At 39.1% G+C, this 17,234-nt stretch overlaps 2 long non-coding RNA genes across 2 annotated transcripts; both read right to left on the bottom strand.

Moving 5' to 3' along the window:
• LOC110265478 lies at positions 1,466–3,736 on the bottom strand. The gene is made up of 6 exons (XR_002351622.1): positions 3,120–3,736; positions 2,604–2,677; positions 2,282–2,522; positions 1,842–2,140; positions 1,638–1,724; positions 1,466–1,538 (listed from the first exon to the last, which is right to left on the bottom strand). It is a non-coding gene; the product is annotated as an uncharacterized LOC110265478 (long non-coding RNA).
• Positions 4,617–7,029, bottom strand: LOC110265479. The gene is made up of 2 exons (XR_002351623.1): positions 6,999–7,029; positions 4,617–4,887 (listed from the first exon to the last, which is right to left on the bottom strand). It is a non-coding gene; the product is annotated as an uncharacterized LOC110265479 (long non-coding RNA).

Genomic DNA, 17,234 nt, shown 5'->3' on the forward strand with positions numbered 1-17,234 from the left:
TTAAAAAGAAAATAAAGATTCTAAAATTTTAACACGACAATAATAAGAGACTCTAAACAAAAAAAGAAATTTTTCCTAATCTAAGCAACAAAATAATCCGTCAGTTGTTCAAACACGAACAATCCCCGGCAACGGCGCCAAAAACTTGGTGCACGAATTATGAATCACACTTTTCACAACTCGTACCACTGACCAGCAAGTGCACTGGGTCGTCCAAGTAATACCTAACGTGAGTAAGGGTCGAATCCCACGGAGATTGTTGGTTTGAAGCAATCTATGGTTATCTTATAAATCTTAGTCAGGAAGTCAATTATGTTTATCAGTTGAATTGCAAATAAACAATAGAGCATGGATTAAAGGTTACTTGTTATGTAGTAATGGAGAGTATGTTGGAGTTTTGGAGATGCTTTGTCTTCTGAATCTCTGCTTTCCTCTATCTTCTTGTTCACGCACGCACGTCCTCCTATGGCAAGCTGTGTGTTGGTGGATCACCGTTGTCAATGGCTACCTTCCATCCATCCAGTGAAAACTACGCTCACGCGCTCTGTCACAGCACGGCTAATCACCGGTTGGTTCTCGATCTGGTTGGAATAGGATTTACTATCCTTTTGCGTCTGTCACTAACGCCCAGCCTTCAGGAGTTTGAAGCTCGTCACAGTCATTCAATCCTTGAATCCTACTCGGAATACCACAGACAAGGTTTAGACTTTCCGGATTCTCATGAATGCCGCCATCAGTTCTAGCTTATACCACGGAGATTCTGATTAAGGAATCTAAGAGATATTCATTCAATCATATGTAGAACGGAGGTGGTTGTCAGGCACACGTTCATAATTTGAGGAAGGTGATGAGTGTCACAGATCATCACCTCCATCACAGTTAAGCACGAATGAACATCTTAGATAGGAACAAGCGTGTTTGAATGGAAAACAGAAATACTTGCATTAATTCATTGAGACACAGCAGAGCTCCTCACCCCCCAACAATGGGGTTTAGAGACTCATGCCGTCAGAGAATACAAAGTTTAGATCTAAAAATGTCATGAGATCCAAAATAAGTCTCTAAAAGTTGTTTAAATACTAAACTAGTAGCCTAGGTTTACAAAAAATAAGTGGACTATGATGGATGATGCAGAGATCCACTTCTGGGGCCCACTTGGTGTGTGCTGGGGCTGAGATTTAAGTAAATCACGTGCAGAGGCTATTTGTGGAGTTGAACGCCAGTTTTTGTACCAGTTTGGGCGTTCAACTCCAGCTTTTGATCCTTTTCTGGCGCTGGACGCCAGAATTGGGCAGAGAACTGGCGTTGAACGCCAGTTTACGTCATCTATCCTTGTGCAAAGTATGAACTATTATATATTTTTGGGAAGCCCTGGATGTCTACTTTCCAACGCAATTGGAAGCATGCCATTTCGAGTTCTGTAGCTCCAGAAAATCCACTTTGAGTGCAGGGAGGTCAGAATCCAACAGCATCAGCAGTCCTTCTTCAGCCTGAATCAGATTTTTGCTCAGCTCCTTCAATTTCAGCCAGAAAAATACCTGAAATTATAGAAAAATACACAACTCATAGTAAAGTCCAGAAATATAAATTTTTCCTAAAAACTAATGAAAATAGACTAAAAATTAACTAGAACATACCCAAAACTATATGAAATTAACCCCAAAAAGTGTATAAAATATCTGCTCATCACTCGGCCTGAACCTTTGCCATTGTAAGTATAGAACCTGTTGTAAAAAGGTGCAACAAACAAACACTTGTCAGACACACAAATACTTGTTACATCTATATTAAGCTCTTAACAAAGAATTAACAATATCTTCGCTGAACGAAAATGTGCTTACCAAGAACAGGTACAAGCATCTTCCTATGGAGCTGGACTTTGGAGACCTTGTCCGATAACTACATATGACTTCCATCAACCACTCGTGAATTAAAAAACTCCAATTATAACTTTTGCACCTCTTAACATGTAGCAAAGCTCCCAACGAATCAGTACTTAGCTAGTTCTTGCTTGTGAGAAAGGCTCCAAAGGCATGCAACAAATAAGCACACCTCTACCAATCGTCCATACCTACTTCCTATATGATCCGGCCTAGACCAGGAATATTAAGATGCTTAAACTCCTGCAACTCAGCCTTCTCTGGCAAGTTCAAGATTTTAAATTTTGGAACAGTTAGACCTGTGGGTCCACAAGAAAGATGTGATGCTCTTAAACATTTCATAGCTATCCTAATAGATGACTCCTAAAAAGAAAATTTATTCAGCAAAAGCAAATACTTACCCTCATGTTGAAGGCCACATCATTAACTCTCAATGGAATTGAATGACTTAGCTTCAATTCACATTCTTTGGAAGCTAAGAGCCTCCACAATGTGGAGCAATAACTGCAGATACATTCTCTTGACATCTAGAGAAAGTAAGACACCAAATTCCATTTCTTTCATAGCCTCCCTCTGCTCAGGACTCAGATTATTGTTCACCAACATCATCCGAAGTGGAGAACACTTAGTCGTCCACGTGCACTAAGAATAAAAGAAATTTATCAACACAAAATCATACAAAAAATATGGATGCAATGTTTTGCAAATGAGACTTTTACTTACCTTTGCATGCTTACTTTTTGTGGCTTCCTCTAAAGGTCCTGAATTATGAGATAAACTAGAACTACTTTGCCTATCTGCATTCACACAATAGGCGAAAAATGAATTGTTTTGCAAAATTTTTTACTAAAACCAATCCAAAATTTGAAGCAATGGCCCTGCCTAGTAAACACTTCACCTAAATATTATATAGTTAGCTTATTTCATTACTAATATACAACAACGCTGAAATTGACAACCTAAGCAACACATGTACCAACATTTATCTCTCAACACAGAAAACTAGGAAAAGTTCTAGAAATTAAAGCATAACTTCAATATTAATTGAAATTGGGATTTAACTATAGCTCACTATTTATCAACCATTAGTATCACTACTTCACTCAGAACTACTAAAACACAAGTAGAATTTTCAAAGAAACTAACACAACATACATGGATACAAACTTACTAAATCCTACATAAATTTAAATGTATATGCCAAAAATTAAAACTTTAACAAAGGAACACTGCACTAACCACCAACAATCTTCCAATAGCAGCGCTTGCACGGCCCATGTAGATGACAAACCCAAACTTCATAGCCCATGTAATCCCTCAATGAACTTTCCTCGCAGGCTGTGGACAGCGTCACAGCAAGTCCCGTGGATACTTCACCAGCGACACCAAAGTAATGCGACAACGAGAAAGTCAAACCAAACTCCGGTAACTGTCTATGAGACTCAGATTAAGCAAAGGGGATTAGTTTTCATGATTTGAAAGGGATTAACTTTGCTAGTTAAAAGTAAGAACTTTTGAATTTGCAATAGAAGAATGACGTGACAATTGAGTGAAAAAAATAACAGAGACAAAACATGTTAGTTTCAATCTAAGGGCATAGGCATGAGTTACTTCAATTCCCACTTCAAAAGGCAAATCAAACATTGTATATTAGCATATGTATTCGTATTATAGTTGGCAGTTGGCAAAAGTAGTATTTTGTTGGTGAAACATCATTTCTCTAAAATAATACCCAAATAATGATATCCCACCAAATTGGAATCCCAATACAAACCACTCCGATGAGACTAGACATTGAGTAATAATATAAAGTTTGAGACTTTGAATAAAATATTGTTTTAGCCTTTCATGTTTTGGCTAAATTTTATTTTCGTGCTTAACGTTTTTAGCGTTTTATTTTTATCTCAAACATTTTATTACATCATATTTTAGTCATTGGGTCAATTAAATTTTTCTTCTAAAAATACATTTTCCTCCATTATATTTTTTTTAGATTGAGATTAAATTCTTAATTGTAATTATCATAGTAGCTATTATAGTGATTTGAAAACGAAAGTGACAGAATAATAAGAGAAAATATTAATTTAGAAAAAAAAACATACTTTTAGAAGAAAATCATAATTTTAACTAGAAGATTAAAATAGAACGCAATAAAACATGTGGAATGAAAATATAACATCTCAAATGTTAGAGATAAAATTAAGACTTAACTCAAATGTTAGAGACAAAAATAGTACTTTTTATAAAACTTTGTCCTTCATCCAACCTTAGTGTCTTGATAGCCTAGCCAGTAAGACATTAAGTTTGACCTGCTCCTCACAACTCGATGGCTATGCCGAAGGGCTGTGGGATTTCGGTGTTTTATTTTGCAAAATAAGAAACTAGCAAGGACAAATGTTGATAAGTGTAGAAGATTCAAGCACCATTAATTAACTCGAGTTGATCTAGTAGTTAGTTTACTAATACGCTTAAGTAGGTGTTGTAATGTAACATCCTACCATACTTAATCTTATGATTAAGTCATAAGACTGAGATAGTAAGGTATTACGACCCCTAAAAATAGAAACATATATAATAATAGGAAAAGAGATACTTAACTAGGAGCCTTGAAAAACAGGTAAAACAAAATCGCAAAATAAAAAAAGCGCAACGCCCAAGAAACAGAATTACTTGCGTGCTAAGAAACCTAAAGATTATAGATATAAATAAGCAAAAGAATGAAAAGAGAGCCAAAAATACAGTGAAACTAGCTCCTGACTCAGCCTGCGAAGCCAAGGCTGGCCGGAGAATATTTACATATATATACCAGCGTCCCAAAATACCCAAAATACAGAGATAAAGTCCTAACTCTCCTGTAACATCTATGAGGAACAAAATAACAAGTTTCTTGGAGAGCAAGCTAAGTAACTAAGTACATATATATACATAAACTGATAAACCAAAACATCCCAGGGACGACTCCGCTTCAGGAATCCAGACGCCTAGCGAGGAGCCTCTCGACCTGCATCTGAAAACAGCAACACAGTATGGAATGAGAACCGGAGGTTCTCAGCATGGTAAAAGTGCCACGTGTATAATAAATAAGGTCCTGAGAAGGCCATAGGCAATTCTAGAACTCCGTTATTCAATTATCCAACTTAACTACTAAACAGAAGCCATAAACAGGGGTAGGTATTCTAAATCTGCTAAACTTAATACCTAACTTACTCAATTTCAAACCTAACATGACACCAAACCATATCACCTTTTCCTCCATCCTTCCATCATCCATAATGCAACAGAAACAAGCAACCAAACAAGTTTACGCACAAGTAAGGAGCAGATAGTGCAAGTAGAAAGTATAACAGGTAGCAGGTGGTATGTATCAATTAGGCAAACCCAGGAAATGCATAGCAATCAAAACAAACAAATGCATATGATGCATGCCTGTCCTATAGCTGATGGAGCCCATTTATCAGTTATCCAGCCAACCCGACAAGTCCGAAAAACTTAGACTGTCTCCCGTCGCGCATCCCCAAGAGTCTATGCATAGAGTTCATATTTATTCATCATATAATCACTCAATGGGTTATCCATACCCGGAAATTTATATGTGCCCGGTCACTCTTACGACGTAGGGTCAACAGAGTATCGAGATTCAACCTGGAACACGTGGTGGCGAGCCACAGTTCTGTTACCCAGGGAAACTCGTATCTCAGATATCATTCATAAGCCATTCCATATTTATAATCAATATATCATCATTTGTCAAGCCTTGGCATTAAACTTCTTTAATATTCTTATCTTCTTCATATAAGCCATCATTTACCTGTTACTTCACCCTCAAGTTATATTATTTTCCTAGCTTTTTTTATCCACTGGACCTAGAACCATACTTTAAGCCTTAAAGGGGAGGAAATGGAGGTTTAGAAGTGGAAAAGTTGGTTTAAAACAGTCAAAATCGGTTTTTGCAACAAGCAGCAGCCACGCGTACGCGTGAGTCATGCATACGCGTGAATATGCACACACGCATATGCATGCTTCTCGCGCATGCATCACCAAAATTCCACGCCAAGCGTATGCGTGAGCCACGCGTACGCGTGGATGGGCGTTTTTTCAAAAATGGGCAGAATGCCTAGAAAGCTTGCTGCAACCAGTTTTAGCCATCCTGAACACAGAGTAATACACCAAACTTTCAACGTCCATAACTTTCTCTACAAAGTTCCATTTTTCACAAAATTGATATCAATCAAAAGCTCATAAAACCATCTTTTATTTGCAACAAATCACAACTCAATCCAAAATTTGAGGAGAAAATTATGGACCTTCAAAGTTCACCCAAAATCACTTTTTACCAAAACACTTCCAAACCTCATTTTCACCACATTCATAAATCTTTACCTATAAAACCTGCCTATAGCTAACTTATCCAATCCCAACTCATCAACAACCACTTCTAACTACCTTTAACCAATCCAATGAGTCATAACCACAGCTTTGCATTAGCATATATCATATATACATATATGAGCAACCCTTCACATATACCATTCTATTAATGCAATCATCAACCCTTCACACACATTATTCCATTAACACATTTATCAACCCTTCATATATTAATCTATCAACTCATATAACAACTCTTTATTAACAAACACCAACCATAATCCATCAATACATATACCAACATCAACATAACCCATCATAAGCAAATCCAAGAGCATACAATTAATAACTTCAACACCTCATAATTCCAATACATATTCACCAACAATTGATTCTAAAAATATTACAAGACTAATCATTAAATGCAATTAACCGATTCAACTTATCCTATGGTTCCTCTAACCTAAGTTTTCACAACACTGTAAATATTAAATATGCGAAACTTAAACCATACCTTGGCCGATCACTTTGTTTCACCCAAGGCAGCCTCACAACGCAAAACACAGCCCCTCCAAGCTCAAATAAAACAACCACAAACCAAGTCTTGTTCACCACTAAGCCTCCAAGTACTCTCAATTCAATTCAAATGCATATATACTCACTTAATCTACACCTAATTCAAATACATGTTCCAAATTCAGTATTTCCCAATATAATTGCAAGATTGAGCTAGGGTTTGGGTGCCCTTACCATACCCATATGCTCAATAGCTCGAGCCCATTAAGCCCCAGAACCTAACTTGAACCTAAAACACAAAATTGGACAAGATTTCACTATAGGATTTCAATTTCACCAAAGAAAGGGGAAAAGAGATTCTGAATCAAAAATGAGACTTACCAGTAAAATTGATCCAATAGAAAGGTAGAACTAGACGCGCTGAGCGCGTGGCCACAAACGGTGCGGCGATCGGAGCCCGGACGGAGGAATTATGGTTGATCAAAGGTGGTGACGGTTTGAGAGCTCCTCTCCCCTTCCCCCAAATCTTTTGGCTTCGTCGGGTATGAATGAAGAAGAAGAAGATGCTGCTTCCTTTTAATTATGGGTCTGGTTGGACCCACAGACCCGGTTTGGGCCTCGGTTCAACCGGTCCGGCCCTTCCGGTCCGATTTTGGGCCAAATTTTTGAAATTGGTATCAAAATTCTCGTTTTGATGAGCTCTACCCTATTTTGATATTATTTTTGCATTTTTAGCTTTCCTAATTAAAATTCAATTTATTAACTAATTATTTACCAATTTTAGCGGGGATTACATCCTACCCACCTAATTAGGAATTTTGCCCTCAAAATTCAGAGTGAATTACCTGAAAAGAGGAGTGGGTAGTCCTTCTGCATCTCTGACTCAAGCTCCCAGGTATGTTCTTCAATACCAGCCCGACTCCAAGCTACTTTCACCAAAGAAACCTCCTTTCTGCGTAGACACTTGATGCTGGTATCATTAATCCTAACCGAAGTTACTGGAAGCGTCAGATCTTCTCTTACTTGAACTGATTCCGGCTCTAGGACATGACTAGGATCAAAGTGTATTTACGAAGCTGTGATATGTGAAATATGTCATGCAAGTTCGATAGATGTAGTGGTAAAGCGATCCTATACACCACTGGTTCCATTTCCTTCAGGATTTCCAACAGCCCAATGTAACAGGGGTTTTACTTTCTAGTTTTTGATTGCTCATTCGACTCCAGCTCGTTGAAGTAATCTTCAGAGATAGGTACCCCCTTCCTTCCAATTTGAGAAGTCTTCTTCTTAAATCTGCCTAATTCTTTTGTCGGCTTACTTGGTGAAAATCCTAACTCAAATTTGCGTAACTTTTCCGCCATTGTCTCGGCTGTCAAATTTAGGAACTAAGACGTTTGATATTCCAATTTTTGATTAGTACATGGGTGTTTAGCGTATTGTGGAGTTTCTCCGTCCTTCTGATGTATAGTCTCATTGATATCTTCAATAAGCAATTTGCTCTGATGGGCAAAACGGACTTGATCACTTGATCCACGATTCCTTCTCATGCGTTGAACATGTAATCACATAGATTGTCACTTTGTTCTTCACTTCTGGCGGCTCAAAATATCTCCTTGGAATCATGATACATCTTAGAAACCTCAAGGTAACTTCAAAAATCCTCTCTTGTAAGCTTCAGACAACAGTTTCTCATTCTAACTTCTGATCTCGACACATAACCCGCTCCTAGTGTCTTCTTAATTCAACCGGATTTGGTTCTCCTAGTGGCTCTGATGCACCACTATTCGTGGTATATTTTATGCTTAATTAAGTGGATTTTATCCATTAAACTCACACTTATGCATATAAATTGCATGATTTACATTTTCCGTCCTAATTCTGTGCTTGGATTGAAAACATACTTCTTTGGCCTTAAATTTGATATGATTAATCCTCTCTTATTACCATTCGATGCCTTGATATGTGTGTTAAGTATTTTCAGGATTTATAGAGTAGGAATGGCTTAGAGGATGGAAAGGAAGCATGCAAAAGTGGAAGGAATACAAGAAATTGAAGGAATTGCTAAGCTGTCTAGCCTGACCTCTTCGTACTAAATTGATCATAACTTGAGCTACAAAGATCCAAATGAGGCGGTTTTAGTTGCGTTAGAAAGCTAACATCCGGGGCTTCGAAATGATATGTAATTTGTCATAGTTGCCATCCAGTTAAGCGACGCGCACGTGTGCATCACGCGTACGCGTGACCTTGCGAAAGTTCAATCGACGCATACGCGTGGATGATGCGTACGCGTGACAGAGCCACGTGCTGGATGATGAGAGGATAATTTATACCCTTTTTGGCATTATTTTTAGGTAGTTTTTAGTATGTTTTAGTTACTTTTTATTATATTTTTATTAGTTTTTATGCAAAAATCAAATTTTTGGACTTTACTATGAGTTTGTGTGTTTTTCTATAATTTCAGGTATTTTCTGGCTGAAATTGAGGGACCTGAGCAAAAATCTGATTCAGAGGCTGAGAAAGAACTGCAAATGTTGTTGGATTCTGACCCTTCTGCACTCGAAGTGGATTTTTTGGAGCTACAGAAGCCCAATTGGCAGGCTCTCAATTGCGTTGGAAAGTAGACATCTTGGGCTTTCCAGCAATATATAATTGTCCATATTTTTTTCGAGATTTAATGGCCCAAACTGGCGTTTAAATGCCAGCCAGAGACCCCTTTTCTGGCGTAAAACGCCAGAACTGGCACCAGAACTGGAGTTAAACGCCCAAACTGGCACCCAAGATGGCGTTTAACTCCAAGAATGGCCTATGCACGTGAAAGCTTCAAAGCTCATCCCCAAACACTCACCAAGTGGGCCCCGGAAGTGGATTTCTGTACTATCTGCACTTAGTTACTCATTTTCTGTAAACCTAAGTTACTAGTTTAGTATAAAAACTAATTTTAGAGATTCATTTTGAAACTCATGACATTTTACATCTCATATTGTATTTTCTACAGCATGAGCCTCTAAACCACATAGGTAGGGGTGAGGAGCTCTGCTGTGTCTCAATGGATTAATGCAGTTACTATTGTTTTCTATTCAATCACACTTGATTCTGTTCTAAGATACTCACTCATACTTCAATATAGAGAATATGATGATCCGTGACACTCATCATCATTCTCAAACTTATGAACGCGTGCTTGACGACCACTCCTGTTCTACCTGAGCTTAACGTAGTCATTGGGCGACAGCTTGAGTGCGTATCTCTTGGGTCTCTAATCCACGGACCGAGTCCGTGGGATTAGAACCTTCGTGGTACAGGCTAGAACCAATTGGCAGCATTCCTGAGATCTGTAAAGTCTAAATCTTGTCTGTGGTATTCTGAGTAGGATCTGGAACTGGATGACTGTGATGAGCTTCAAACTCACGAATGTTGGGCACAGTGACAGTGTGCAAAAGGACAGAGAGATCCTATTCTGACACAAGTGAGAACCAACAGATGATTAGCCGTGCGGTAGCTGTACCTAGTATTTTTCATCCGAGACGAGAGATCGAATAGTTGATTAGCCGTACAGAAACCGTGCCTGGTATTTTTCATCCGAGAGGATGGATGGTAGCCATTGACAATGGTGATCCACCAACATACAGCTTGCCATTGAAGGAAGCCATGCGTGTTTGGAGAAGAAGACAGTAGAAAAGCAGAGATTCAGATGACAGAGCATCTCTGGAACCTCAACCTGTTCCTCATTACTGAATCACGAGTACCATTTATTTTATGTTATTTACTATTCATAAACAAAACCATTTTTATCATTAATCTTCTGACTAAGATTTACAAGATAACCATACTTGCTTCAAGCCGACAATCTCGGTGGGATCGACCCTTACTCATGTAAGGTATTACTTGGATGACCCAGTGCACTTGCTGGTTAGTTGTGCGGAGTTGTGAAAAGTGTAATCACAATTTCGTGCACCACTGGACGTATTAGAAATCATTAGGGGCAATTTCTGGGCTGCTTTTGGCCCAGTTTTCAGCCCAAAAAACACAGATTAGAGGCTGCAGAGTGGGGGAATCATACACACAACTTTTCATTCACATAATTTTAGGTTTTAGATGTAGTTTTCTAGAGAGAGAGGCTCTCTGCTCTCTCTAGGTTTTAGGATTTTTAGGTTTATTTCTTCTCAATTTCAGGTTCAATGTTCCTTTAATTTAGTTTCTCTTCTACTTGTATTTGTTCTAGTACTTTAGTTTATCTATTTCTCTTGTTGGTTTATTTATTTCCCCAATTTGGTTTATGAACCCTTCATGTTAGATTTGATTTTATATTTAATGCAATTTGAGGTATTTCATGTTTATTGCTTCTTGCTTTAATTGTTATCATTGATGCTTGCAATTGTTGGTTTTAGATTTTACATTCCCTATTACTTTTCTATGTCTTTATGTTGTGCCTTCCAAGTGTTTGATAAAATGTTTGGTTGGATTTTAGATTAGATTTTTATATTCTTGGCTTTGGTAGAGTAATTAGAGACTCTTGAGTTATCAAACTCCTTTGTCGATTGATGATTGAAAGTTGCTGGTTGATTTGGATCCCTCTAAAGCTAGTCTTTTCTTAGGAGTTGACTAGGACTTGAGGAATCAAATTGATTTGTCCACTTGACTTTCCTTCATAGATAGAGGTTAACTAAGTGGGAAAGATGAACAATTCTCATCACAATTGATAAGGATAACTAGGATAGGACGTCTAGTTCTCATACCTTGCCAAGAGCTTTTCTAGTTATCGATTTAATTCTTGCAATTTACTTTTCTTGTTCCTTATTCAAAACCCCAAAAAGATACTTTTCCATAGCCAATAATAACTACACCTCCCTGCAATTCCTTGAGAGATGACCCGAGGTGTAAATACTTCGGTTTATTTTTATTGAGTTTGCTTAAGTGACAAACAAAGTTTTTGTATGAAACGATTCTTTGTTGGTTTAGAAACTATACTAGCAACGAGATTTCATTTGTGAAATTCTTGACCGACGAAAATCCGTTCATCAAGCCCCTTATCACCGTTATTGCACTCCTTAAGTCTTTGACTCTACGATCTCTATTTCAGCATTAGGCATATAAATCTTTTCTTAGTTACCTTTCGTTTACCAGACTTCGACATCCTTGGTAGGTCTTTATCGTCTCCTTATGCTTCTTGCATTTAGTCTTTGCTATGTTTTAAAACCGCAATAGATTTAGTTTGACTCCTTTAGCTATACCCTTGATATCCAATTTAAAGTTCCAACTTACCTAGCCTTCCTTCCTCCGAAATTTATATCCAAGCATTTTCCCAGAAACTTCTTACTCAGGGCATCCGTTACAACTTCACGATGTTCTATTTACACGTATCTTAAACCCCTTTAGTAATGTATTGCACTAATTATGAGTTGTTAAATAAGTTCGACTATTTTGATTACTGGTTTAGGGTTAATCCTTCTCTTGGAGTTCGAAAGCTCTCTTCATATTCGGGTATCCATGTAACTGGTGTATTTCTAGTGCGTTAAACTAATCATAGGCTTTGTGGTCGGCAAGAATTTAAAGCTCCAAAACTCTTTTTGACGGCGCATGCTTACATGCTTCATTTTTCGTGTCCAAAAGTCTTTCTCTTAAGGAATCTACATCTCAACAGTTGCAGCTATAATTTATACGTGATACTAATATAGGCTCGAGTTAATTTTCAAAGGGACATTAAGCTCGAAAAATGAATGAGCAATACAAATGGTGTTTATAATAAGTCAGAAAGAAAATCTTGTACACAGTTAATCAGGATTATACCGAAATGATGAAATGCACAAGGAAAGGAACCTAGGTGCATCTCAAGAAAAGAGTTCAAATTAGAGACCTTTGGTAGAAAGAACAGAACGTACAGAGTCAAAGAAGTCTCAGTTGATTCTGAAGAACATGGTTTGCGAATAAGGGCAACTCTAGTCATAGCGAGCATACAAGATTCAAGGATTACGCGCTTATACCAAGACAAGCTCAGACTCATCCTGGAAGAAACAAGAGAGATGACCCGAGGTGTAAATACTTCGGTTTATTTTTATTGAGTTTGCTTAAGTGACAAACAAAGTTTTTGTATGAAACGATTCTTTGTTGGTTTAGAAACTATACTAGCAACGAGATTTCATTTGTGAAATTCTTGACCGACGAAAATCCGTTCATCAAGCCCCTTATCACCGTTATTGCACTCCTTAAGTCTTTGACTCTACGATCTCTATTTCAGCATTAGGCATATAAATCTTTTCTTAGTTACCTTTCGTTTACCAGACTTCGACATCCTTGGTAGGTCTTTATCGTCTCCTTATGCTTCTTGCATTTAGTCTTTGCTATGTTTTAAAACCGCAATAGATTTAGTTTGACTCCTTTAGCTATACCCTTGATATCCAATTTAAAGTTCCAACTTACCTAGCCTTCCTTCCTCCGAAATTTATATCCAAGCATTTTCCCAGAAACTTCTTACTCAGGGCATCCGTTACAACTTCACGATGTTCTATTTACACGTATCTTAAACCCCTTTAGTAATGTATTGCACTAATTATGAGTTGTTAAATAAGTTCGACTATTTTGATTACTGGTTTAGGGTTAATCCTTCTCTTGGAGTTCGAAAGCTCTCTTCATATTCGGGTATCCATGTAACTGGTGTATTTCTAGTGCGTTAAACTAATCATAGGCTTTGTGGTCGGCAAGAATTTAAAGCTCCAAAACTCTTTTTGACGGCGCATGCTTACATGCTTCATTTTTCGTGTCCAAAAGTCTTTCTCTTAAGGAATCTACATCTCAACAGTTGCAGCTATAATTTATACGTGATACTAATATAGGCTCGAGTTAATTTTCAAAGGGACATTAAGCTCGAAAAATGAATGAGCAATACAAATGGTGTTTATAATAAGTCAGAAAGAAAATCTTGTACACAGTTAATCAGGATTATACCGAAATGATGAAATGCACAAGGAAAGGAACCTAGGTGCATCTCAAGAAAAGAGTTCAAATTAGAGACCTTTGGTAGAAAGAACAGAACGTACAGAGTCAAAGAAGTCTCAGTTGATTCTGAAGAACATGGTTTGCGAATAAGGGCAACTCTAGTCATAGCGAGCATACAAGATTCAAGGATTACGCGTTTATACCTGGACAAGCTCAGACTCATCCTGAAAGAAACAAAATTCATGCGCATAAGAAGTAAAGTTAGAGAGGTAGTCAATCCATTTAGGAAGAGCTCCGGATAGAATGTCAATGTAGGTTTCAAAAGAAGGATTAGATTGAGTCGCAAAGGTTTGTTAGCACACTCTCTCTGCATAAGGCTTCCTGCCGTTCTCTTCCTTCTTCTCCGGAATAACCAGCGCTTCCCACAAAGAAATAGTTGGTTAGATGATTCCCTCTTCTAGTACTCCCTTCCACACAATCCTAAATTCTACCGATTATAATAATGTCTTTGCTTGTGGTGCGATTGAAGTTAATCTGGCTTCTGGTACTAAGCATATCGCAAACTCGCTTTCTCTCTGAAATGGAAGTTCTGACACACCTTCAAGAATTGTCTTAGAAACTCTCTCGTATAGGGTTTTGGTTTCATCTTCATTTACCTCTTAATAATTAACAGCTAAAGGTTGAATTCGCTCTATTCCTCTTCCTCAAAGTTTCACCGTCACTGGATTCCGAACAATAACTCCGCGTAGCCCTCAACACTCCTGATTCCTTAGATATGGTCCAACCTGCTTCCACTACTTCACTTAATCCTTAACCTTCCAAAGCCTAACCACTCCTCTAAGTTGGCTAAGTATCACTCCGTCCCAACAACCAATAGTTTTCGACTAATCATCGACTTGGACCTCATGATTACTGAAACTCGTCATGCATCACGAAGGTATATTACATATCAATGATAAGCAAGGAAGTTAAAAATTCAACTATTGGTTCATAATTACCTCGGGTCTGGAAATCAGATTCGGTTGCTTCCCGGCTTTCTCTGTACGAACAATTCCAAGACATATGTCCTGGTCTCCCGCACTTGTAACATACACCTAATCCGGCTCTGCATGGTCTGTTTGGATGGTACTTCTTACATCTTGAGCACTTTAAATCATCTGGTTGAGCACTAGTTTACCCTTCTGAGTTTGAATCCGGACGGCTGTCGTTCCTTTGGTCATTGTTCCAGCACTGGAGATGTGAAGTGGCAAAATGATTCTTTTTGAAATTTTAGCTCCTAGGTGTAACATGTCCCTTTTTCTTTGTGAAGGGTTCCCGATGATTACTCCTTGCTACCTCATTCCTCCTTGAGCTTTCTCCTGTTGCCTGATCCGAGTTAACTTGTTCTGGATAACCCACTGGTACCCCAGTATTCGGAACATCATGTCCACCTTCATATTCATTACCACCACCGTTGCCAGTTCCAGCTTGTGGTTCCATCCCCTCCATCACTCGGATGGTTGCAGCAGCAACAGCACCAATAGAAGTAACAACACTCGTCATTGCGATCACGATATCGGTCAAACTATCTACCGGTATGGTCACCTCATTAGCTCCCCGTCCTCGACCTCGATTACGCTCACGACCGCGCCCACGAGACGCCATTTGGTTCATGTTCACACCAAACAAGTGATATCAAGGTGATCAGTCTCAATATCTCAAGTTCAGTATTTCAAAGTCCCAAATGCATGCTCATGAGCATTCATGCCACATATATCAGTTAGATACCCTAAATAGCATGTATAGACATCCAGAGTATGCCCAGAGGCATAATCAGTCCGTCCCTCAGGCTCTATAGGAACGAACTGCTCTGATACTGTTCATACCCTGGGTCGAGCTATCCGACCCGGGATGTTTAGCAACAAGGCGACCGACCTCTTCAGGTCAGACTACCCGACCTCTTCTCAAAGAGCTCGGCCAAATTGCCAGGAAAGCCCAATAAAGGGCCCAGATAGAGGAACACGATCCAAATCTAAAGGCAGCCCAAGCCTATAGAGATAAGGGCGGTTCCCTTAAAGATAAGATGATCTCACTCAAAGATAAAGATAAGATAAGATAACTAACTTATCTTATCTAAAAAGGTCACTCCACACCATTATAAATACACTGGAGCACCCAGGTATAACTCATACTCTGATTCTACTAAAAAACCTGTTAATACCCTTGCTAACTTAAGCATCAGAGTCCCTTGCAGGTACCCCCACCCTCTGGTGACGAAGGATCAGCAGTGCAGCCAGTCCCACAAGTCGAACACGACAGCTCCGGCCGCCACCCACCAGTCGGACACGTTATCTCCGACCAGTACAGAAGATCTCGTCCGAGATCAACCTACAGTTTCAGGTAACCCTCGGAACAGTGGCGCTATTACCGGGAAATCTGGAAGTCATCCCACCACCATGGCGGACGACCATGACAACGACCACGATTCGGATCTAGAGGATAGAACGCCGCACAAGAACGTGGACACTACACCAAAAGATACTCCTCAACCTAACAAAGACAACGATTCACCAAATATGGGAGCTGTGGAGGCACTTCAGGATCGCTTGAAGCTACTCGAAAAAGAGGTGGAGCATCAATGGGAGGCTGAGAGAGACCTACGAAGGGAAGTTAGGCGACGCCGTAAATTAGAGGACAAGCTCCTAAAACTCGAAGCCGATCTCAAAACCAAGACTACTCGATCAAGTCACGAAGATGACTCCCGTAAAGACCAAGATCCGTTCACCAAAGAGATCATGAAGACCAAAATCCCAAAAGACTTCAAACTTCTCGACATGACTCTGTATGATGGGACTACAGATCCCGGCCATCATCTCAGTAATTTCAGAAGTAGAATGTACCTCACCGATGCATCAGACGCAGTTTGCTGCAAAGCCTTTCCGACTACTTTAACAAAGACTGCAATTAGATGGTTCGACAACTTACCTCCAAGGTCCGTGAAGAGCGGAAGTTTGACGGTTTAGAATTCATAATAAATTCTCGTTGCAAGTATAGTTTCTAAACGGAACAATCATCCTTTCTTACAAACGTTTTGGTTGTCACAAGTAACAAACCCCTAAATAAATTGATAACCGAAGTATTTAAACCTCGGGTCGCACTACAAGAAAAAAGGCCTATGGCCACGCTTTTTTCTTGCCACGCTTCAAAAGCGTGGCCAAAAGTGGTCAATGGCCACGCTTTTATGAGGGTGGCGATAGATTAGAGATTTGGCCACTTTTTTTATTTTCCACGCTTCAAAAGCGTGGCGAAAAGTATCAACGGCCACGCTTTTGTAAGGGTGGCAATTGATTAGAGAAACGGCCACTCTTTATTTTTGCCACGCTTCAAAAGCGTGGCCATAGAGAGAAACAAGGACGTTTTGAAAGCGTGGCGACATGGTTTCATTACGGCCACGCTTACAAAGCGTGGCCATATCCTAGTACTCTTTTGGCACACTTTAAAAGCGTGGCCAAAAGGTTCTTTTCTGCCACGCTTCAAAAGCGTGGCCGTAGAGCAAAA

The sequence above is a fragment of the Arachis ipaensis genome, chromosome B08, assembly GCF_000816755.2.
Source record: "Arachis ipaensis cultivar K30076 chromosome B08, Araip1.1, whole genome shotgun sequence".
In the NCBI taxonomy this organism is placed as follows: Eukaryota; Viridiplantae; Streptophyta; class Magnoliopsida; order Fabales; family Fabaceae; genus Arachis; species Arachis ipaensis.